The sequence below is a fragment of the Chiloscyllium punctatum genome, chromosome 18 (assembly GCF_047496795.1).
Source record: "Chiloscyllium punctatum isolate Juve2018m chromosome 18, sChiPun1.3, whole genome shotgun sequence".
Classification (NCBI taxonomy): domain Eukaryota; kingdom Metazoa; phylum Chordata; class Chondrichthyes; order Orectolobiformes; family Hemiscylliidae; genus Chiloscyllium; species Chiloscyllium punctatum.
Window position 1 is genome coordinate 76,574,125 of NC_092756.1, and position 25,264 is coordinate 76,599,388.

The following is a 25,264-nucleotide window of genomic DNA, read 5'->3' on the forward strand; positions in this document are numbered from 1 at the left end:
GAGGGATATGGGCCAACTGCTGGCAAGTCGGACTAGATTAATTCAGGATATCTGGTCAGCATAGACGAGTCAGAACAAAAGGGTCTGTTTCCGTGCTGTACAACTCTAAGACTCTGTAACATTTAAAAGGCAGCTGGATGGAGACATGAATAAGAAGGCTTCAGAGGGATATGGACCAAATGCTGGTTTGTGGGACTAGATAACTTTCGGATATCTGGTTGGCATGGACGGGTTGGAGCGAAGGATCTGTCCAACTCTGTGACTCGGTAAGTGTAAGCTTTCTTGGGAGATTTTGACTTTTGTGACAGAGCCTTTTTAAATGACTGGGACATTTTAATTTGTGCTTATTTGGTTTAATTGGTTTCTTTTAATTTGTTTTCAGAGTCGTGTAAGGAGACTTCTGAAAAGTAGGCTGTCAGTAGGTTAGAAGATGGAATAGTTTATGCTGCATTCTGCAATTACAGCGATGATGATGTGCCAAGTGTCATACTTCAACTGGCTTGGCATTGATTTATTGGTTAATACTCTTAGCCATTGAAGTTATAACATCTTCAGTTGAGAGTGAAAGCATATATCTTGGGAGGATATTTCATTGCTCTAAAGATACCACGTATCTGAAAGTTCCCTGCAGTTAATAGATCAATGGGACAGGAATTCCCTCTGATATCACAAAGTAAGTCTGTTTCTCTCTGCTGAACTTCTACTCAGCTAAAGATTGACTCTGCCTGTTGTGTGACATGGCTTTTAATTTCCACTGATCAACCAGATGAACAGTAGCAACATAATGTAATTAAACTCAACTATCCTTCAGTATTCTTGTTGGTGAAGAAGACAAAGGGGGACAAAATTTGGTTTGCTGTTCAACTTGATTTTATTAACAAAATATTAAAACAGATTGTCAGAATTTCCCAAATTCCCACAATTTTTACTCGCTCTATAGCTCTATCCATCTGAGAAAGGATATTAACTGGAACAATCCATGTTGAGCCATTGGAATCTCCTTCCTGTCCTGATATAGGGCTGGCTCTCTTCCACAAAAGGGGGTCTCGCAAGTTCGGGCAGATCTTTCTACTGAGGCAGGAAACGATTTCTCTTCATTCTGAGGCACCAAGAGGGTCTGAGAAATGAAGGGACGATGTCATAACTGGTCAGAAAGGCCTTAGACAGTGTTCTTTAACTGTTACACCTTGACAGCAGCTGCTCCATACTTTAGTGTGTCCCTCAACATATAATCCTCGATCTTGGAACATGCTCAGCTGTAGCACTCGTTTGAGGTCAACACTTTCCAGAGAGAGTGTGCTGTGGGAGCCCTAGGGGCCGAATGGATAAGGCCCTGGATTCCCTCCGCTGGTAATTGTGGGTTCAAGTCCCATCTCGGGGGGCTTGGGTTTTTAGCCTGGGCTTTGTTGCTGATTTTCATTCCATGTCAACTTCATCTCAATCCATGCTGACTGAACATTTCATCGACAGTACTCTGTTAAAAATCACTGTGCCTCCGTTGAGATTATGGCAAATGATGTGACATAGAGACTTGCACAAGGTAATTCCAGGATTTGGGAGATCTTGGGGTGAATTGTCTGAAAGAGACAGCACAGCCACCATGGGCTGAATGCCCGCTAAGATTCTGTTGATTTGTCCTCAATGCAGCTTTTTGCAACATCTCCACTTCCTCCTTCCCCACTAACTGCAAATATCTTGAAAGTGCTGCACACAATAACATTCAGCCCTTTTCCTTCTCCTGTCTGCTCCATTTGCCTCAAACTCTGGGTCTGCAAAGTTGGAGTTGAGTTGATTTCTCGACTGGGAGAAAGTGAGCACTGCAGATGTGAGAGATCAGAGTCAAACTGTGTGGTGCTGGAAAAGTACAGCTGGTCAGGCGGCATCCGAGGAGCAGGGGAGTCAATGTTTCGAGTCGAAGCTCTTCAGGCCTATGCTCGAAATGTCGACTCTCCTGCTCCTCGGACGCTGTCTGACCGGCTGTGATTTCTCAAATGTCCGTCTGGGGCCAAATGGGAGGCGAGATCAATTTATCAAGCAGTGAACAATTTAGCATGAAATGGAAGGGGTAAAAAACAATCAGTCAGAGTAGAAAACTCAGAAAAAAACAATATGACAGGGCAGGGTTCAGTATTTAAAGGTTGCCATTTGACCTTGAAGGGTGTATCCCCAACGGCCTAATGGATAAGGCACTGGTCACCTAAACCTGGGGTTTTTGGGTTCGTGTCCCATCTGGAGTATCTGATTATTTACGGCTTGTTCACTGTCAACGTTATTTCTAATTGACTTTGGAGAAATCCCCCTTGTCTGCTTTCAGCGGATGGGAAGTGGTGCCCAACATGTTCTTGCTCAAGATTTTTGGGGATCTGCAGGATGGGGGGGTGAATCGTCTGAAAGAGACAGCACAGTCACAATGGCTGAAAACCTGCTGAGATTCTCCTGGGGATGACATGGTAGCTCAGTGGGTAGCACTGCTGCCTCACAGTGTCAGGGACCGGGCTTTGATTCCTCCCTTGGGTGACTACTCCGGAAGAGTTTCCAAGTTGGCTCTGTGGTTAGCACTGCTCTCTCATAGCACCAGGGACCGAGGTTCAATTTCAGCCTCTGGTGACAGTTTGTGTGGATTTTGCCCTTTCTCCCCGTGTCTGTGTGGGTTTCCTCCAGGTGCTCCAGTTTCCTCCCACAAGTAAATTAGCCATGCAAAATTGCCCAGACTGTTCAGGGATGTGAAGGTTAGGTACATTTGGCCGGAGGACACGTTGGGGAGTGAGTCTGGGTGGGCCAAATGGCCTGTTTCCACACTGTATAGAATCTATGAGAAAGACATTTGGACAGGTACATGACAGGAAATGCTTGTGTGGATGTGGACCAAGTGGAGGCAGGTACAATTAGTTTTAAAGTTAATGGCTCCATGACACTGCCCCTTCACTTTGGGAGAGGTGTACACCAAGGCTGCCCCCTGTCCAGCCAGCTGAATTCCCTGTGCGTGGAGCCTTTCCTGTGCCTCTTGTGGAGGAGGTTGTCGGGGCTGGTTCTGCGCAGTGCGGGCACAGGGGGTGGTCATCTCGGCCTACGCTGACCACGTGCTCCTCCCTTTCACCGACCCTGCTGACCTGGAGAGGATGTGTGAGTGCCAGGCCTTGTACTCATCGGTCTCTTCCACCAGGATCAACTGGGCCCAATATTCCAGACGACTGGTCAGTCCGTGACGGGTGGAGTCTCTGCCGGAGGAGTTACGGGGGTTCAGCTGGAGTACCACCATCTCCTCGATCTGGGGGTCTACCTCAGCCCGGCTGAGGAATCCTGGCCGGGGAACTGGCAGGAGCTGGAGGCCAAAGTCTCACCTCGCCCAGGCCTCTGGACAGGACTGCTCCGAGTGCTGTCTCACAGGAGTCGAGTGTTGGTCATAAACCAGCTGGTGCCTGCCATGCTGTGGTACCGGCTGGTCACTTTGGTCCCTCCTCCTGGTTTTGTCGATGACATCCAGAGAATGTTGGTTCACTTCTTCTGGGACAACAAGATGCACTGGGTCACTGCGCAGGTCCTGAGTCTCCATATTGAGGGGGGCGGTCAGTCGCTGGTGTGCGTTCACACCCAGGTAACGACGTTCCACCTTCAGACCTTGCAGCGATACCTTTACATTGAGCCTCCCCCTCGGCGGGGTGCCCTGGCGACGTATTTTTTCCACCAGGTGCGTAACCTCAACTACGAGACTCAGCTCCTGTTCAGGGACCGTGATGGTTTGGAGGTCACTCTCAGGACACTGCCTGTCTTTTACCAGGACCTGCTCACGGTCTGGAACATGGTCGAATCGCGTCACGCCTACCCTCCGGCAGGAGTAGCGACTGTCGTCAGGGAGACGTTGCTCAGGAATCCGCACCTCCGTACTCGTGGGTTCGAGTGACTGTCGGAGGGGAGGGCCGTGACTGTGAGGGTGACCAGGGTCGGGGACGTGCTGGATGGTGGGGGCCTGGGCCGGACGCTGCCGCAGGATATAGCGAGCAGGGCAGCGGTAGACGTCCGGTACGTGGCCCCCACCATCCGACGCCTTAAAACGACGGTGCTCAGACCCCACGTAGTGCCCCAGTTGGAGGATGCTCAGGTGTGCGGTGGGATCCCGTCTGCGCTCACTCCTGCCCGGACGGAATTTCACATTGGCCCCAGGGTCCTGGACTTCCTGTGGGAGACTGTGCCCCACAACCTGAGCTGTCACCGGAGTTTTAGTTTTGTCCCTTTCAGGGGTGTATCACAGAGGGCCCTGTACAGACTGCTGCTGCACACTCTCATCCACCTCCCGGACACACCCTGACGTGCCCATTTACCACCGGGCGGTGGGGACCATCCCCAGTGAAGGGCTCTCTACATGGGAGTCCTCCCCCTTTCTCACGGGGATCTGGGGTGGAGGGTATTGCACGCGGCAGTCCGCAGATTGCAGTGGTTCACGGACTCCCAGCCCAACTGCTTGTTCTGTGGTGCTGTGGAGTCCATGGAACAGGGCGCTTGCACTCCCTTTTTCGCTTTCTGGGAAACCTTCTCCTCCGTTTCTGGTTGGACTTCAGCCCCACACTCCCCATCATTGGGCACCCAGTGCCGAGGGGGGAGGGTTGGTCAGAGGATCTCCTCGTGGGTCTGCTCCTGGGCCTGGCCAAACTGGTTGTTAGGGCCGATTGCCTGACCCTCTTCCATGGTTACGTTCGAGCCCGGGTGTCCCTGGAGAAGGAGCACGCAGTGTCTACCAACATCCTTGAGCTGTTCAGAGAGTGCCCTCCCCCTCACTGTTTGGTCACACAGCATTGCCCTTTGATGCTTGTCACTGGCCACTTGGGTGTTTCCTTTCTTCCTGGTGGTGGGAATTGAATAAAGATTTGTACATCTGTTGTCTTTCACTGTGTCTCAAACCTGCACACACACAACATGGGTGCTGGGGAAAATATAAGCACTACCACAGTTAGGCAGCAGTGCGGGGGTAAAGAGAAAAACATATATAACCAGGAGATTTGGAATGCCCTCTGTCCAGGGCACTGACTCTGTGCTGGCTGAGCCACAGTCAGTGTGTTCGTGCAAAACAAAACTTAAAAGCTGCCATTTTAACCTCACACATGTGGCCTCAGTGGCCTAATGGATAAGGCACTGGCCTCCTAAGCCAGGGATTGTGGGTTCAAGTCCCATCTGGGGTGTCTGACGTTTAACCCTTGTCTTCATGGCTGATCTTCATCCGAGGTCAAGTCAATTTCTCATCTCCTCTGGAAAACTCCACGAGTCTGTGTTGGGTTGGTGGTACCCTGTGTCAGAAAAATACAGAATGTTGAGGATATGCAGGATTTTTGGGTCAATCGTCTGAAAGAGACAGCACAGTCACAATGACTGAAAACCTGCTGAGATCCTCCTGGGGATGGCATGGCAGCTCAGTGGGTAGCACTGCTGCCTCACAGTGTCAGGGACCTGGCTTTGATTCCTCCCTTGGGTGTCTGTTTGTGTCAAGTTTGCACATTCTCTCCATGGGGTGCTCCAGGTGCTTTGGTTTCCTCCCACAGTCCAAAGATGTGCAGGTTCGGTGGATTGGCTTTGGGGAGTGCAGGGTGAGAGGATAGGGGGTTGGGCCTGGATGGGATGCTCTTCAGAGGGTCAGTGTGGATATGATGGTCTGAATGGCCTCCTCCCACCCCACTCTAGGGCTTCTCTGAACAAGTTTGGAGCAGATGGTCAGAGCTCCACTGCAAGGCCCAGTCAAGGCTTCGTGAAGGAAGTGGCATCCAGGTGTGTGTTTCCTACCCTACTTTTCCCAGATCTTCTAGAATCTTCTTTGGCTTTGGCCAATACGATCATGAGCTGGGTTCACATCATCGAATGGGGTCACACCAATACCCTTCACTGTTATCATGCCAGGAGCTATAAAGTGGATTGTCTCAGGCTGACACTTCTCCAATATACAACCCTCAGTCTGGTTGGAACTGGTTCTTCTTGAATCTTTGTAACTCTTTGATCTTAGTTGCAATGTTGTCTGGAGCTGATAGCTGCTGTTTAATTTAGTTTGGCCAATTTTCTATCAGGTCAAGTTTCTCCAGCTGAGGATCAATTGAGAATGCCTGATTTTGTTGCCACGGTCACGTGACCACACAGGATTGAGATCAGCTGCACAGTGAAGTTTTCAACAAAATCAAAAACCCCAAATAAGACTTGAGCCCACAATCTCTGGTTTAGGAAGTTAGTGTCGTACCCATGAGGTCACTGGGGCTCCAACAGATAGAGCTACCAATCTATGGACAAAGCAGCTTCTGTTTTGGTTGTGTTGGTGTCAGTCTAAGCTATATTCTGTCAACATTACCACTTTAACCCCAGATTACCTGCATGTTTGGTATTTATGATAAGGTCCAATATGTCAATGGAAATGATTGAAATCTGGGTGTTCAAGGTTGGAACTGATGGGGCTGTGGCTATGCATTTGGGTCCTTACCTTTATTAGTCAAGGTATTGAATACAATTGCAAGGAGGCTGTGATGGAGATGTGAGGTAGTTAGGCCATCGTTGGAGAACTTGGAGTGCCACATCCACAGATTAGACAAACATTTGTGGAAAGGCAACTGCTGAGGCTGACTCACAGAGTTTACAGAGGGAGATGGATGGGTTAAGGGAGTAGTCAACAACTCAGCAAATGAAAGACAATGTGGGAATGTGTGAGGTCATACACTTTGGTAGGAAGAATAAAGCAGCTGGATATTATTTCAATGGAGAAAGACAGCAGAAAGTTCCAGCACAGAGAGACATGAAATGTGTTTTTGCGGTCTCGCTGTTGATCCTTTGCTGGAACCAACCTTCATGGTAATATCGGTGAGATGTTCTTGGTTTCTCTTTAGTTCTTGAGTCTGGTTAAGCCGATTGTGATTTGCAGGCCGTGGTGAGACTGCGGTCAAGATCACCGTCAGTTTCTTGGATGAAGTCTTCACGACTGGTAACGCTGACAGTCACCACTGGAGAGTGTCTCTGCCATTATCTGAAGTTGGCCTGCACATCAACGGTTTCATCAGCAAACCTCAAGAGACATCATCCAAAACCTTTGTGCTCTTGAAGCCAAATCGTTTCTCATTAAGACAAGAAACAAAATGTCTTTAATGTGATGATGTTGATTTGAACATTCGGGAAGATCAGGGAAAAGGAGCATAGGGACACACACCTGGATGGCAGTCCCTTCACGAAGCCTTGACTGGGCCTTTGACCATCTGCTCCAAACTTGTTCAGAGAAGCCCTAGAGTAGGGTGGGAGGAGGCCATTCAGACCATCACATCCACACTGACCCTCTGAAGAGCATCCCATCCAGGCCGAACCCCTATCCTCTCACCCTGCATTCCCCAAAGCCAATCCACCGAACCTGCACATCTTTGGGCTGTGGGAGGAAACCAAAGCACCCGAAGTTCCCCATGGAGAGAATGTGCAAACTCGACACAAACAGACACCCAAGGGAGGAATCGAAGCCAGGTCCCTGACACTGTGAGGCAGCAGTGCTACCCACTGAGCCACCATGCCATTCCCAGGAGAATCTCAGCAGGTTTTCAGCCATTGTGACTGTGCTGTCTCTTTCAGGGAATTTAGCCTGAATCCTGCAGATCGCCAGAAGACTTGTGTAAGGTCAGATGGGACAGCACATCCCATCAACTGAATGTAGACATGGGGACGTTTGCAAAGTGGATTTAAGAGCAATGACACACAAGGACGAGTCAGACACCCCAGATGGGACTTGAACCCACAATCCCTGGCTTAGGAGGCCAATGCCTTATCCATTAGGCTACTGGGGTTTCACATATAAAACATAAATGGCAGCCTTTAAATACTGCACCCTGACCTCTCATTGTGGGTTTTTCTGAGTTTTATTCTCTCACTGCACTCTGGGGATCCAAGATGGTGGTGTTCTCAGACGATCATGTTGCAGAGCTTCGCACCACAGCACAAGGGGGAAGAATTTCTATCCCACCCAATCCGGACTATCGCGATATCCTGGGACTCTGAAAAGGTTGTGGAGTCCCTGGACATTGTGAAACATCAACTTACCTGCGTTTTCATTGTCCAGGGATGTTGAAGAAGGGAGGAGCAGTGTCCGGGGCCAGGCCCCCGGCCCAGCCTGCAGGATCCTCGGACTCGATTACCTACCAGGCCCTGGGAAGGAGCTTGCGAAATCTCGCGAGATGTTGGGGAAGCAGATAGAGGTGAAGCTGGCCCCGATCTCTATCATGCTGCAGAAGCATGAACAGCAGCTGGGAGACCTGGAAAAGAGGACGGATAAGGTTGATCACAGAGTCACAGTGGTGGAAGCTGATACCAGTTCCTCTAAGGATAGGATCCAAGTGTCAGAGGCTGAGTGGTGACCTTACAGAGGTTTATAAAATCATGAGGAGCATGAATAGGGTAAACCGCCAAGGTCTTTTCCCTGGGGTGGGGGACTCCAGAACTAGAGGGCTTAGGTTTAGGGTGAGAGGGAAAAGATATAAAGGAGACCTGAGGGGCAACTTTTTCAGGCAGAGGGTGGTGTGTGTGTGTGGAATGAGCTGCCAGAGGAAGTGGTGGAGGCTGGTACAATTACATCATTTAAAAGGCATCTGGATGGGTAGATGAATAGGAAGAGTTTGGAGGGAGATGGGCCGGGTGCTGGAAGGTGGGACCAGATTGGGTTGGGATATCTGTTCGGCATGGACGGGTTGGACCGAGGGTGTGTTTCTGTGCTGTACATCTCTATGACTCGATGATTGGAAGTGTCAGTCTGAGTAAATCCGTTGTCTAGCTCCTGGCAATGTGACTCCATTGGATGATGTGAACCCAGCTCATGACCCCTTTGGCCAAAGCTACAGAACATTCTGGAAGATCAGGGAAAAGAAGGATATGAACACACACCTGGATGCCAGCCCCTTAGCAAAATCTTGAATGGGATCTGCAGCAGAGCTCTGACCATCTGCCCCAAACTTGTTCAGAAAAGCCCTAGAGTGAGGGGGACAAGCCATTCAGCCCATCAAGTCCACACTCAGCCTCTGAAGAGCATCCCATCCAGGCCCAATCACTATCCTCTCACCCTGCACTCCCCAAAACCAATCCACCGAACCTGCACATCTTTGGGCTGTGGGAGGAACACAATGCACTCCGAGTACCCCATGGAGAGAATGTGCAAACTCGATACAAACACACACCCAAGGGAAGAATCAAAGCCAGGTCCCTGACACTGTGAGTCACCATGCCAGCCCCAGAAGAATCTCAGCAGTTCTTTCCCCATTGTGGCTCTGCTGTCTCTTTCAGGTAATTTTGACCCAATCCTGCAGATCCCCGACAACTTTGTGCAAGTTCATGTTGGACAGCACTTCCCATCAACTGAATGCAGACATGGGGATCTTTATAATGTAGATTAGAAGTAAAGTTCAAAGAGGGCAACCTATAAAATCTAGCCACTCCGGCTAGGATTTGAACCCACAATCCCTGGCGTAGGATCTCAATATTTTATTCATTAGGCCACTGGGGGTACATGACTGTTGTTAAACTGGCAGCCTTTAAATACTGCACCCTGATGGCTTATATTGTGTTTTTCTCAGTTTTATACTCTCACTAATTGTTTTTTACAACTTCCATCTCATGCTAAAGAATTGATTGCTTGATAAATCAATCTCGCTCCCCATTTGTCTCCAAACGGACAGACAAGAAACCAACCAAACTCCAACATTGCACAACTCACATCTGAGGAAAATGGAGCAGACAGGAAAATAGCAAAGGGTTCAATGTTATTTTGTGCAGCACTTTCAAGATACTTGCAGTTACTGGGGAAGACGTAGGTGAAGATGTTGGAAAAAGTTGCATTGAGGACAAATGCTTTCTTTGGTTAGACCACACTTGGAATACTGCGTCCAGTTCGGGTTGACCTATTATAGGAAAGATGCTGATTGGAGGAAAGTATAGAGGGATGTCAGAGCGGGGTTCTTTACACAGAGAGTTTTGAGAGCATGGAATGCATTGCCAGCAGCAGTTCTGGAAGCATGGTCAATGGGGACATTTAAGAAACTGCTGGACATGCATATGGTCACAGACATTTGAGGGTGCATACATGAGGATAAATGGACGGCACAACATCGTGGGCTGAAGGGCCTGTTCGGTGCTGTACTGTTCTATGGTCTATGTAGTATGTTCTAAATCAATAGAATCTTAGCCGGCATTCAGCTCATTCTGGCTGCGCTGTCTCTTTCAGACAATTCTCCCCAAGATCTCCCAAATTCAGGAATTGCCTTGTGCAAGTTTTTATTACACATCATTCGCCATAATCTCAACACAGGCACAGTGATTTTGAGCAGAGTAGTTGCAAAATGCAGTCAATTTGGATCGTGATGAAGTTGGCATGGGATGAAAGTCACCTACAAAGACCAAGCTTAAAACGTAAGCAGCCCAGAGGGGAATTAAACCCACAATCCCACACTTAGGAGGACAGTGGTTTACCCAATATGCTACTAGGACACACATAGTCATTTGCCAGTGTAAAGTCTTGGCACCAATGAGTGTTACAGCCCAGGATGTTCCAACATCTCAGATGACATGTTGAGGGATGCACTAAAGTTTCGGTCAGCTGCTGCCAAGGTGTAACAGGGAAACAACACAGTCTCAGGTCTTTCTGACAAATTATCACATTTTTCTTTCAATTCTCAGACCCTCTTGGTGCCTGACAATGAACAGTGATCAGTTCCTGCCCAAGTACAAAATGCCTTTTTGTTCACAACGATACAGAAGCTTTGAGAAATGTCAACATTCCAATGTTTTTTTGGTTCTTATCTCTCTGCATAGACTGTACACATCTGATTTAGAATCAAGGAAAGCATACCAAACGCCTTCTTCACGATCCAATCGATCCCCGACTCTACTTCCAAGGAGCTATGAACCTACACTCTAAGGTCTCTTTGTTCACCAACACGCCCTGGGACATTCCCATTAAGTCTATAAGCCCAGCTAAGATTTGCTTTCCCAAAATGCAGCACCTCACATTGATCTAAATTAAACTCCACCCATCACTCCTCAGCTCATCGGCCCTTCTAATCAAGATCCCGTTGTAATCTGAGGGAACCTTCTTTGCTGTCCACTACACCTCCAATTTTGGTGTCATCTGCAAACTTACTAATGATGCCTCATAATGATACTAACATATATATAAATGACGGAAAGTAGTGGACCCAGCACTGATTCTTGTGGAACGCCATTGGTCACAGGGCTCCAGTCTGAAAAACAACCCTCCACCACCATCCTCTGTCTCCTACCTTTGAGCCAGTTCTGTATCCAAATCGCTAGTTCTCCCTGTATTCCATGAGATCTAACCTTGCTGATCAGCCTCCCATGGGGAACCTTGTCGAACGCCTTACTGAAGTCCATATAGATCACATCCACCGCTCTGCCCTCATCAATCCTCTTTGTGACTTTTTCAGAAAACTCAATCATGTTTTTGAGTCATGATTTCTCCAGCTTTTTCTCTGTTTCAGATTTCCAGCATTCACAGCATTTAGCTTTTATTGGACAGCTTGCCATTTCACTTCGCAATGAAAAATATTTTGTGAGTTGTGAGTTCATGGAATGCCCTGCCAGTATCAGTGGTGGACTCTCCCTCTTTATGGTCATTCAAGCGGGCATTGGATAAGCATATGGAGGTTATTGGGCTAGTGTAGGTTAGGTAGGCTTCGGTCGGCGCAACATCGACGGCCGAAGGGCCTGTCCTGCGCTGTATTTTTCTATGTGCTATGTTTTGTGATTTACACATGAAAGAACTGAAACCAACCTGGTCATTCTAAATGATGAGAGACTTCACACAAATTCCAGATTTTTTTCAATATATAATTTCAGTGACATCACACTGTAAACCTTTGCCATAAATTTTGTGTCTTACAATCTTTTTCTCCACAATCACCTGACGAAGCAGCAGCGCTCCAAAAGCTAGTACTTTGAGATAAACCTGTTGGACTACAACCTGGTGTTGTCTGATTTTTAACGATGTTTATTAGAAGCTTGCACAAGGAAATTCCAGGATTTGGGAGATCTTGGGGTGAATTGTCTGAAAGAGACAGCACAGCCACAATGGGCTGAATGCCTGCTATGATTCTGTTGATTTGTCCTCAATGCAGCTTTTTGCAACATCTCCACTTACTCCTTCCTCACTAACTGCAAATATCTTGAAAGTGGTGCACACAATAACATTGAGCCCTTTGATATTTTCCTGTCTGCTCCATTTTCCTCAGACTTTAGTTGTGCAAAGTTGGAGTTTGGTCGATTTCTTGTCTGTCCGTTTGGGGAGAAATGGGAGGTAAGATTAATTTTATCAAGCAGCCAATGATTTAGTGTGAGATGGAAGGGGGAACAACCAATCAGTGTGAGTATAAAACTCAGAGAAGAACACAATACGAGAGGTTCAGGGTGCAGTATTTACAGGCTGCCATTTCAGTTTTGGAGATGTGGTCTAATGGATAAGGCACTGGCCTTCTCAGCCTGCGATCGTGGGTTCAAGTCCTATCTGGGATGGCTCGCTTTTAAGCCTTGACTTCACGGCTGATCTTCTTTGTCTGATGTCAAGTCGATTTCTCATCTCCCCTGGAAATATCCCCAGGTCTGTGTTGGGTTTGGTGGGATGTTGTGTCAGAAAAATACAGAACTTTGTGGGGTCTGCAGGATATGGGGCTAAATCACCCCTCTCTCTATTTCGGAGTTGGAGGGATCAGTCAAACGTGTCGTCTTTTTTTGAATAAAATCTCTAACTTGAAATAAACGAAAGAGGTCCCTGTTCGGTAGATTGTGTTTCCGTGATAACTGATCGAAGGACATCATTGTGTCTCCCTCAAACAAATCACCCGCACAAGACACACCCCTAACTGCCCAATGTTTGGATCCTGAATCTATCATCCCCGGTTGAAAACCCGGCATACCCGGTGTAAGAGAAGATGTCTTGCCAATATTGCCTTCCCTCTGCCGAATTGCCCTCCGTGCTTTAACAGTATCGATAACTATTGGGTTATGGCAATATTCCCGAACTGTCCACATTTTGTCCAAACACAGCAAGTGAGTAAGGGGTCACCTTAGTCTGGGAGGTTTCAATATCGAACCATATTGAAAGAGGGTCCCCACAAGCCCAATCACTCATGTAGGATAAAAGTGAGCTTAGTTGGTAGCTTTTAATGTCTGAGAGATCCACTCCCCCCAGTCTGTGAGACAATTGCAGTTTAGCTCATTTAATGAGGGGCCACTGACGATGTCAAATAAAGGGGCTGAACCAGCCGTTCAGTCTCCTGAATGTTTGCTTATCGAAAATCAGGGGGAGCATCCATATATGGGATAGTAAACGAGGGAGAATATTCATCTTAATAAACACTATCCGACCCAACAACGAGACCAGAAGCACCTCCATCTTTGAAGGTTTGTTTGATTTTGTCAAATAATTGAACAAAATTGGCTTTGAACAGCCGATTCAGAACTGGAGTAATGAACATGCTCAAATACACAAAACCCCCCTGTGACCATTTAAATGGGAATCGAAATTCACCCTCAAAACTTAACACTTTCATAAGACCAACCATAGGCATAGCCTCTGATGTTGAAAGATTAATCTTGTCCCCCAAAAAGGTGCCAAACACACAGATGCATGCGAACAGGCGAGGTACTGAAACTGCTGGATTTGACGAAAGAATGAGGACATCGTCCACTTACAATAAACTCTGATGTAAATTTGACCCCACGTCTGGAGCTGATATATTGGGATCCCTATGAATGCCCTCCACCAATGATTCAATCCTCACTGTAAAAAGCAGTGGGGAAAGGGAACAGACCTGCCGGCTGACCCAAAAAATGTGAAAATTTTTTGATCACACCCTGTTGGTGATGATTGCAGTGAGAGGGTCATTGTGGAGAACCTTTACCCATCTTATAAAAAACTCGCCCAAAACAAACCGCTCCAGAGTATAGAAAAGGTACGGCCTCTCAACTCGGTCAAGGGCCTTCTCTGTATCTAGAGAAATCACCAATCCCTATATTGACTGTTGTTGACACACTTGAATTACATTAAGCAGCCTCCTAACATTATTGGAGGATCTGCGGCCCTTTATGAAGCCCGTCTGGTCCTCTTTAACAATAGAAGGTAACACAGTCTCCAGCCTGAACACAAGAGTATTAGAGAGGATTTTAAAGTCCACATTTAAGAGTGAAATGGGCCTGTACAAAGCACAGTCCCCCGGGACATCCCCTTTTTAAAGAATAAGCGAAATATTGGCGTCTCTCAGAGATGGCAGGACACCTTCCCTAATCACCGTAATGGCTTGAGGGGCTCTCCTTTTCCTAGCGAGATATGCTAAGTATTTACCAGACCTGTCACCATGATCATATAACCTTTGCTTTGCAAAACTAAGCTTGTTCTTTACTGTCTGTGTGAGCACGGAATTCAATGCATTCCGCAGCGCCGTAATCCTCTGTAACCTTGACCAACGAGGGCCTATCAAAGTAGGCCTTCTCAGCTGCCTTCAACCGTGCTTCGATGAGACATTGCTGCTCACCCTTCTGCCGCTTCCTACTGACAGTGTAGGAAATAACTGACCCACTGGCATAGGCTTTGGCAATTTCCGAAAGGAAGGATGGGCTACTAACCGAGGGTGAGTTAATGTCTAGGAACGCCCAAAATCCCCGAGAGAAATGCTCCACAAATGTATTATCCTTGAGGATAAAGGGATCCATTTGCCAATGCCTTAGACCCACTGTAACGTCCTTAATCTTAACCAACAGGTACACTGGAGTGTGATCAGAGAAGGTAATATTACCGATCGTACAAGGTGCCACCAAGTCCAGGGTTGCCACGGGGATTGGAAAAAAATCAATCCTGGTGTGACATCTGTGTGGATTGGAAAAGAAAACCATAAAATCCCTGCCTGTAGGATGGAGACACCTCCAGACATCCACCAACCATCACTCCACACACAGATCCACTAATTGTTTAGTTTGTACAGAGGGGATCGGGGGGCCTTTGGGCAACCTCTGTACTGTGGGATCCATGAGAAAGTTAAAATCTCCCCCTTTAATGATATGCCAGGTGACCAAACTGATCAATTTAGAAAACACATCTAGCAAAATGTTGAGGGGATGAGTTGGAGGACAATAAACATTTAAAACACCATATTCTTCCACATTTGTCAAGGCTATAAGAATTACAAACCTTCTCTGTGTGTGTGTCTTTAACACACTCTAGTAACTTAAATGGGAGATTCCTCCTCACCAATATAGCCACTCCCCTACTTCTGGTATTAAATGATGTGAAGTAAACCCCATCAAGGCCATTCTGCTGTAGTTTCAAATGCTCCCTGTCATCCAAGTGCGTCTCCTGTAACAAAGGAATATCGACTTTCTCCTTTATAAGACTCAAAAGTACCTTCTTCCTCTTAATTGGTGAGTGACTTCCCTTGATACTCCAGGTTCACCATTTAATCAAGTCATTAGCCATAACTTTCTGCAGTAACATTTAAATTCCAGAGAGGGAGAACTCGAACCACAAATCACTGAGCCTTAGCGTCACATGATCCATCAAATATAAAAACTACATAAACTGAAACCACTACATTTAACAAACCTACAAAACTATCAAAGATTAAAAGCAAGACAAACCACCATATAAAGTGCCAATGGCGCTGAATAGGGGAACTCAACTCCTGCCCAAAGGGGGCAACTACACATCCCAAACTGCCCATAAGTGGGCATCTAGCCATCCCAAACAGTTTCCCTCCTTCTAGCTAGAGCTGTACCAAAAACACAAGCAGAATACAAAGGAAATATACCATAGAATAGCAATATGAATAAAGAAAACAACATTAAAGATCGATGGGGGAAATACCCCACCCTTCCTCTGGGATAACTTCACTTAGAAATTGAAAATACACATCTCAACCGCCACCAAACACAGTTTAAACCGGATTATTACCAATCGGGAAAACAAGGAAAAGAAAGCTCCAACTGGACTTCCTCAGTTTTTTTTTAAAAAACAACAAAGACATAACCAAACAACACTATTTGTAGATACTAAATTGTTCAGATTCGGTTAATTTGTCCACAAAGTCTCTTGCCTTCTCCGATGTATCAAAGAGATGTACGGATCCATGTAAGGTTATCGGAGCACCGCCGGATACCTCAGAGAGTACTGGATCCCAAACTCCCTCAGTCTTCTCTTGGCAGAAACATTATCCGTCAGGGGGCGGGAATTAAACAGCCAGGGCTAACAAAGGAAGTCAGGAAATGTATCGTAGGGAAAGAGAGAGCCTACAAACTGGCCAAGAGCACTGGGAAATCAGAAGAATGGGAAAATGACAAAAACAAACAGAGGATAACAAAGACGTAGAAATAGGAAGGAGAGTATCAAATATGAAGGTAAGCTTGGCAGTAATATTAGAAATTATGGTTAAAGTTTCTTACAATACATAAGAAACAAACGAGAGGCAAAAGTAGAAATTGGGCCATTCCAAATTGATGCAGGAAGGCTCGTGAAGGGAGATAAGGAAATGGCTGAAGAACTTGGTAAATACTTTGTGTCAGTCTTCACAGTGGAAGACATGAGCATTATCCTAACAATTAAGGAGAGTCAGGGGGCAGATTTGAATATGGTAGCCATTACAAAAGAGGAAGTGCTCGAAAAGCTAAAAGGTCTAAAAATTGATAAATCTCCCGGCCCCGTTGGTCTACATCCGAGAGTTCTGAGGGAGGTGGCTGAGGAAATAGTAGAGGCTATTTTCAATCTTTCAAAAATCACTGGAGTCAGGGAAAGTCCCAGATGATTGGAAAATCACTGTTGTAAACCCCTTGTTCAAGAAAAGATCAAGATAAAAGATGGAAAATTATAGGCCGGTTAGCCTATCCTCGGTTGTAGGTTAAATTCTAGGATCCATCATTAAGGATGAGATTTCTAAATTCTTGGAAGTGCAGGGTTGGATTAGAACAAGTCAGCATGGATTTAGTAAGGGGAGGTCATGCCTGACAAACCTGTTAGAATTCTTTGAAGATGTAACAAGTAGGTTAGACCAGGGAAACCCAGTGGATGTTATCTTCATAGATTTCCAAAAGACCTTTGATAAGGTGTCTCACGGGAGACTGCGGAGTAAGGTGAGGGTCCATGGTGTTCGAGGTGAGCTACTGGCATGGATTGGGAATTGGCTGTCTGACAGAAGGCAGAGTTGGGATAAAAGGTTCTTTCTTGGAATGGCAGCTGGTGACAAGTGGTGTCCCGTAGGGTTCAGTGTTGGGGCCGCAGCTGTTCACTTTATATATTAATGATCTGGATGAAGGGACTGGGGGCATTCTGGCGAAGTTCACCGATGATACAAAGTTAGGCAGACAAGCAGGTCGTTCTGAGGAGGTGGGGAGGCTGCAGAAAGATTTAGACAGTTTAGGAGAGTGGTCCAGGAAATGGCTGATGAAATTCAACCTGAGCAAATGCTCGGACTTGCACTTTGGAAAAAGGAATACAGGCATGGACTATTTTTTAAACAGTGAGAAAATTCATAAAGCCAAAGTACAAAGGGATCTGGGAATGATAGTCCAGGAATCTCTGAAGGTTGACTTGCAGGTTGAGTCCGTGGTTAAGAAAACAAATGTAATGTTGCCATTTATCTCAAGAGGGTTGGAATGTAAAAGCAGCAATGTCCTTCTGAGACTTTATAAAGCTCTGGTTAGGCCCCATTTGAAATACTGTATCCAATTTTGGGCTCCACACCTCAGGAAGGATATACTGGCACTGGAGCATGTCCAGCGGAGATTCACACAGATGATCCCTGGAATGGGAGGCTTAACATCCAATGAACAGCTGAGGATCCTGGGATTGTATTGATTAGAGTTTCGAAGGTTGAGGGGAGATCTAATACAAATTTACTCGATAATGCATGGCTTAGAAAGGGTGGATGCTGGGAATGTGTTTCCATCAGGACCCATGGGCACAGCCTGAGAATTAGAGGGGGGTCAATTTAGAACGGAAATGAGGAGACATTTCTTCAGGCAGAGAGTGGTGGGCCTGTGGAATTCATTGCCGTGGAGCGCAGCAGAGGCCAGGACGTTAATTGTCTTCAGGGCAGAGATTGATAAATTCTTGATCGCGCAAGGAATTAAGGGTGACGATGAGAGTGCCACGAAGTGGCGTTGAAATGCCCATCATTCATGATTGAATGGCAGGGTGGACCCGATGGGCTGAATGGCCTTACTTCCATTCCTATGTCTTAGGCTCATCATCGTAAGGTTTTCTTTTCTGGTTTACCACCGCTGAAAAGTCCTGGAAAGGCATGAGCTTAGAGCTATCGTAAATTAGGGCCTTCAGATCCTTCCCCTGGATTAGACTACCTACAGTGTGGAAACAGGTAACACTGTGGGCAATTTAACATGGCCAATTCACCTTTGTACTGTGGGGGGAAACCAGGCAGTTATCTAAGGCGGGAATTGAACCTGGGACCCTGGTATTGTGAGGCAGCAGTGCTAACCACTGAGCCACCTGATTCTGGGAGCTGCCACAATTCTCTCCTTAGCTCTGTAGTTCATGCAGTTTTTGAGCAAATTAAAATGTAGTTCTGCAAATACAAATTCACCCCACAACTTATATGTGCTTGTGTGTGTGTGTGTGTGTGTGTGTGTGTGTGTGTGTGTGTGTGCATGTGTTTGTGCATGTGTGTGTGTGTGTGTGTGTATGTGTGCGTGTGCGTATATGGGGTGGGGGGGTGGGGCTGTCCTGAGTGTCAACAGACAGGAGTGTTCCCTCCCAGTCAGAGAACACTTCAGCAATTCGGGACATTCGACCTCGGACCTTCCTCCAAGGGGGACTTCGGGACAGGCAACAATGAAAAGTGGCCGAGCAGAGGCTGATCACCAAGTTTGGGAACAATGGAGATGGCCTCAACTGGGACATTACAGGGGACCCCATTCAACTACACACACACACACACACACACACACACACACATACACACACACACACACACATACACACGTACACATACACACACACAAACACACACATACACATACACATGCACAACATACACACACACATATACACACCCATACACAGACATATGCACACACATACACACATACACATACATACACGCACACACATATACATATACACACTCTTAGATTCACACACAAACATACATACACACACATACACACCCACACACACACACAAACACACACATACACACATACATATACATACACATACACACATATACACACATTTACACACACATATACACATAGACACACACACATACAAACACACGCACATACACACATATACATAAACACACACACATACACATATGCACATACACACACATATACATACACACATATACATACACACACATACACACACATATATACATACATACACACCCACACACACGCACCCACACCAACACACATTAATACACATATTAACACACACACATATACACACACACGCGCACCCACACACACATACACACACACACGCGCACCCACACACACATACACACACACATGCACACGCACATATACACACACATACACACCCACACACATATACACATTTACACACGCACATACACACACACATACACATAGACACACACACATACAAACACACGCACATACACACATATACATAAACACACACACATACACATATGCACATACACACCCACATACACACACATACATATACACACACATACACACACACACACATATATACATACATACACACCCACACACACACACACACACACATATATTAACACACACAAATATACACACACACGCGCACCCACACACACATGCACACACATACACATCCACACACATATACACACACACATATATACACACACACATATGCACACGTACATATAAACACACATACTCACCCACACACATATACGCACACATATACACACACACATTCACACACATACACACCCACACACACATATACACACACCCATATACACACACACATCTAAGTTTGTCTGATGAACATGTACTTACAAAATTACATTTTACTTTGCTCAAAACCTGTATGAATCATGTCAGATGCTGTCAATCTGTTTTATAGATTGGAATCAGTCTGACCATTGTGGCACAGACAGTCTCATACAGTGGAGCTCACACCTTCAATACATTATCTGGGCCAACATGACACCAATTGTTAAAGTTCACTTGAGAATGTAACTTTTGATAAAAGTTTTGCAATTTACATATGAAAGAACGAAACCCAACCTGGCCATTCTAAAAGATGAGAGACTTAACAAACAATCCAGGTCTTTCTCAAGATACAATTTCAGTTGCATCACATTGTAAACATTTGCTAAAAATTCTGTGTCTTGCAATCTTATTCTCCACAACCACCTGATGAAGGAGCAGTGCTCCGAAACCTAGTGCTTCCACATGTTCGACTCTAACCTGGTGTTGTGTGATTTTTAAATCTGTCATTCACCCATCTCCTGATGGTTGAGCATACATCTCAAGGTCAGGACAGCGGCCCTCCGCAGGGATACAAATCGACTCCTTCTTTGGTCGCTCCACGATGGATCTCTCTGATGACTGTTCCCGTTCGTTGGTTGGCTCATTGGGATCATTGCTGACATCTTGGAAGAATTCCTGGAGTCTCATTGGTCTGATGAATTCCTCACAACTTTACTCAAGTATTCTTGTTGGTGATGGGGACAAAGGGAGACTAAATTTGATTTGCATTTCAACTTGAATTTGTTAAAAAAGTATTGAAACAGATTGTAACATCATTTGGAAATGCATACAAAGGTTCTAAATCAGTTGTGTAAAGTCTATGCAGAGAGAAAAGATCCAACAAACCATTGGAATATTGACATTTCTCAAACCTTCTGTATCGTTGTGGAAAGGAAGGCATTTTGTACTTGGGCAGAAAACGATCTCTGTTCAGTGTCAGGCACCAAGAGGGTCTGAGAACTGAAAGGACGATGTGATCATTTGTCAGAAAGACCTGAGACTGTGTTGTTTCCCTGTTACACCTTGGCAGCAGCTGTCTGAACCTTTCGTGCATCCCTCAGTGTGTTGTCACAGATCTGGGAGTGTGCTTGGCTGTCGCACTCATTTGAGGTCAACTGTTTCCAGTGGTCTGCCAATATAGTGCCCTCGTGGCCAAATGGCTATGGCACTGGCCTCTGAAATCTGGGATTTCAGGGATTTCATTTTTAAGCCTGATCTTTGCAGTGGCTGATTTTCATCCCATGTCAACTCCATCTCAATCCAAATTGACTGGATTTTTTAACTACTCTGTAAAAAATCATTGTGCCTGTGTTGAGATCATGGCAAATGCTGTTTAATAGAAACTTTCACAAGGTAATTCCGGGATTTGGGAGATCTTGGGGTTAATTGTCTGAAAGAGACAGCACAGCCACAATGGGCTGAATGCCCGCTAAGATTGTGTTGATTTGTCCTCAATGCAGCTTTTTGCAACATCTCCACTTCCTCCTTCCCCAGTAACTGCAAATATCTTGAAAGTGCTGCACAAAATAACATTGAGCCCTTTGCTATTTTCCTGTCTGCTCCATTTTCCTCAGACTTGAGATGTGCAAAGTTGGAGTTTGAAGGTGGTAAAAACAATGACTGCAGATGCTGGAAACCAGATTCTGGATTAGTGGTGCTGGAAGAGCACAGCAGTTCAGACAGCATCCAAGTAGCTTCGAAATCGACATTTCGGGCAAAAGCCCGAACTGCTGTGTTCTTCCAGCATCACTAATCCAGAAAGTTGGAGTTTGGTTGATTTCTCATCGGTCCATTTGGGGAGAAATGGGAGGTGGGATCAATTTATCAAGCAGCCAACAATTTAGCATGAGATGGAAGGGGTAAAAAACAATCAGTGAGCATCGAACACTCAGAAACACACACTATGAGAGGTCAGGGTGCAGTAATTAAAGGCTGCCATTGACAACCTACATGTAGGGCCCCAGTGGCCTAATGGATAAGGTACTGGCCTCCTCAGCCAGGGATTGTGGGTTCAAGCCCCGTCTGGGGTGTCTCTGTGGCTTATCCTCCATTTCTAATCTATTTCGGAAAAATCTCCATCTCTGCATTCAGTTGATGGTCAGTGGTATCCAACATGATCTTGCACAAGATTTTCGGGGATCTGCAGGATTGAATGTTGAAGTTGGTGATCAAGTGGCTGCTGTCTCTGGATGGGGACAATATTCCTGAGAGTGTGGTTGGAGAGGTTGCTTTTGGAAGCCAGCTCTCATCATACTCTCATCAACAAACCAACCCTTCAACACTGATCCCTCCAGAACATCGGATATTACTGACAGAGAATACCCTTGCCAACGTTTATAGGTGCACCATCGACAGCATTCTGTCTGGATGTATCACGACCTGGTTTGGCAACTGTACCATTCAAGATCGTAGACGGTTACAGAGAGTGGTTAACTCGGCCCAGACAATCACAAAGGCCAACCTCCCATCTATAGAATCCATCTCCTTCTTCACTATCCTATTGATCTGTGACTCTACTTTCAGGGAGCTATGAACCGACACTCTCAGGTCTCTTTGTTCACCAACACTCCCTGGGACATTCCCATTAAGTCTATAAGCCCAGCTAAGATTTGCTTTCCCAAAATGCAGCACCTCACATTGATCTAAATTAAACTCCACCCATCACTCCTCAGCTCATCGGCCCTTCTAATCAAGATCCCGTTGTAATCTGAGGAAACCTTCTTTGCTGTCCACTACACCTCCAATTTTGGTGTCATCTGCAAACTTACTAATGATACCTCATAATGATAATAACATATATATAAATGACGGAAAGTAGTGGACCCAGCACTGATTATTGTGGCACTCCATTGGTCACAGGGCTCCAGTTTGAAAAACAACCCTCCACCACCATCCTCTGTCTCCTACCTTTGAGCCAGTTCTGTATCCAAATAGCTAGTTCTCCCTGTATTCCATGAGATCTAACCTTGCTGATCAGTCTCCCATGGGGAACCTTGTCGAACACCTTACTGAAGTCCATATAGATCACATCCACCGCTCTGCCCTCATCAATCCTCTTTGTGACTTTTTCAGAAAACTCAATCATGTTTTTGAGTCATGATTTCTCCAGCATTTTCTCTCTTTCAGATTTCCAGCATTCACAGCATTTAGCTTTTATTGGACAGCTTGCCATTTCACTTGGCAATGAAAAACGTTTTGTGATTTACACATGAAAGAACTGAAACCAACCTGGTCATTCTAAAAGATGAGAGACTTCACATACAATCCAGATGTTTTTCAACATATAATTTCAGTGACATCACACTGTAAACTTTTGCCATAAATTCTGTGTCTTACAATCTTATACTCCACAACCACCTGACGAAGCAGCAGCTCTCCGAAAGCTAGTACTTTGAGATAAACCTGTTGGACTACAACCTGGTGTTGTCTGATTTTTAAGGATGATTATTCGAAGCTTGCACAAGGTAATTCCAGGATTTGGGAGATCTTGGGGTGAATTGTCTGAAAGAGACAGCACAGCCACAATGGGCTGAATGCCTGCTATGATTCTGTTGATTTGTCCTCAATGCAGCTGTTTGCAACATCTCCACTTACTCCTTTCCCACTAACTGCAAATATCTTCAAGGTGCTGCACAAAATAACATTGAGCCCTTAGCTATTTTCTTGTCTGCTCCATATTCCTCAGACTTGAGTTGTGCAACATTGGAGTTTGGTTAATTTCTCATCTGTCCGTTTGGAGACAAATGGGAAGCGAGATTGATTTATCAAGCAGCCAACAATTTAGCATGAGATGGTAGGGGTAAAAAACAATCAGTGAGAGTATAACACTCAGAAACACACAGTAAGAGAGGTCGGGTGCAGTACATAAAGGCTGTGATTTTCACCCTGGTGTGTGGACCCAGTGGCCTAATGGATATGGCATTGGCTCCCTAAGCCAGGGCTTGTGAGTTCGCGTCCCATCTGGGGTGTCAGTCACTCGCCCTTTGTCAACTTGATTTCTAATCTACTTTGGGAAAATCTCTAGATGGAAAGTGGTGCCCAACATCTTCTTGCCCAAGATTTGCAGCATTGAGGTGAATTTTCTGAAAGAGAAAGCACTGTCACAATGGCTGAAAACCTGCTGAGAAACTCCTGGGGATGACATGGTGGCTCAGTGCGTAGCACTGCTGCCTCACAGTGTCAGGGACCTGGCTTTGATTCCTCCCTTGGGTGTCTGTTTGTGTCGAGTTTGCACATTCTCTCGATGGGGTTCTCCGGGTGCTTTGGTTTCCTCCCACAGCCCAAAGATGTGCAGGTTTCGTGGAATGGCTTTGGGGAATGCAGGGTGAGAGGATAGGGGTTGGGCCTGGATGGGATGCTCTTCAGAGGGTCAGTGTGGATGTGATGGGCTGAATGGCCTGCCCTTCTCACGCGAGGGTTTTTATGAACAGGTTTGGAGCAGAGGGTCAGAGCTCCACTGCAGGACCCAGTCAAGGCTTTGCTAAGGGTTTGGCGTTCAGGTGTGTTTTCCTCTTCTCCTGTCCCTGGTCTTCCAGAATCTTCTGTGGCTTTGGCCAATACGGTCATGAGCTGGGTTCACATCATCCAATGGGGTCATACCAATACCCTTGACTCTTGTCATGCCAGGAGCTACAAAGTGGATTGACTCAGGCTGACACTTCTCCAATATACAACCCTCAGTCTGGTTGGAACTGGTTCTTCTTGAATCTTTGTAGCTCTTTGATCTTAGCTGCACTGTTCTCTGGAGCTGATAGCTGCTGTTTAATTTAGTTTGGCCAATTTTCTATCTGGTCAAATTTCTCCAGCTGAGGATCAATTGAGAATGCCTGATTTTGTTGCCATGGTCACGTGACCACACAGGATTGAGATCAGCTGCACAGTGAAGATTTCAACAAACTCAAAACCCCAAATAAGATTTGAGCTCACAATCTCTGGTTTAGGAAGTTGGTGCCTTTCCCAAGAGATCACTGGGGCTCCAACAGATGGGCCTACCTATCTATGGACAAAGGACGTTCTGGTTTTGTTGTGTTGGTGTCAGAGTAAGCTATATTCTGTCAACATTACCAGCTGAACCCCAGATTACCTGCATGTTTGGTATTTATGATGATGTCCAATCTGTCAATGGAAATAATTGAAATCTCGGTGTTCAAGGTTGGAACTGATGGGGTTGTGGCTATGCATTTGGGCCCTTACCTTTCTTAGTCAAGGTATTGAATACAATTGCAAGGAGGCTATGATGGAGATGTGAGGTAGTTCGGCC

At 45.9% G+C, this 25,264-nt stretch overlaps 2 non-coding genes across 2 annotated transcripts; one reads left to right on the forward strand and one right to left on the reverse strand.

Moving 5' to 3' along the window:
• Nucleotides 1-5,101: 5,101 nt before the first annotated feature.
• Nucleotides 5,102-5,174, forward strand: trnar-ccu (transfer RNA arginine (anticodon CCU)). The gene has a single exon. It is a non-coding gene; the product is annotated as a tRNA-Arg (tRNA).
• Nucleotides 5,175-7,714: 2,540 nt separating this feature from the next.
• On the reverse strand, nt 7,715-7,787 carry trnar-ccu (transfer RNA arginine (anticodon CCU)). Its single transcript has one exon. It is a non-coding gene; the product is annotated as a tRNA-Arg (tRNA).
• Nucleotides 7,788-25,264: the final 17,477 nt, after the last annotated feature.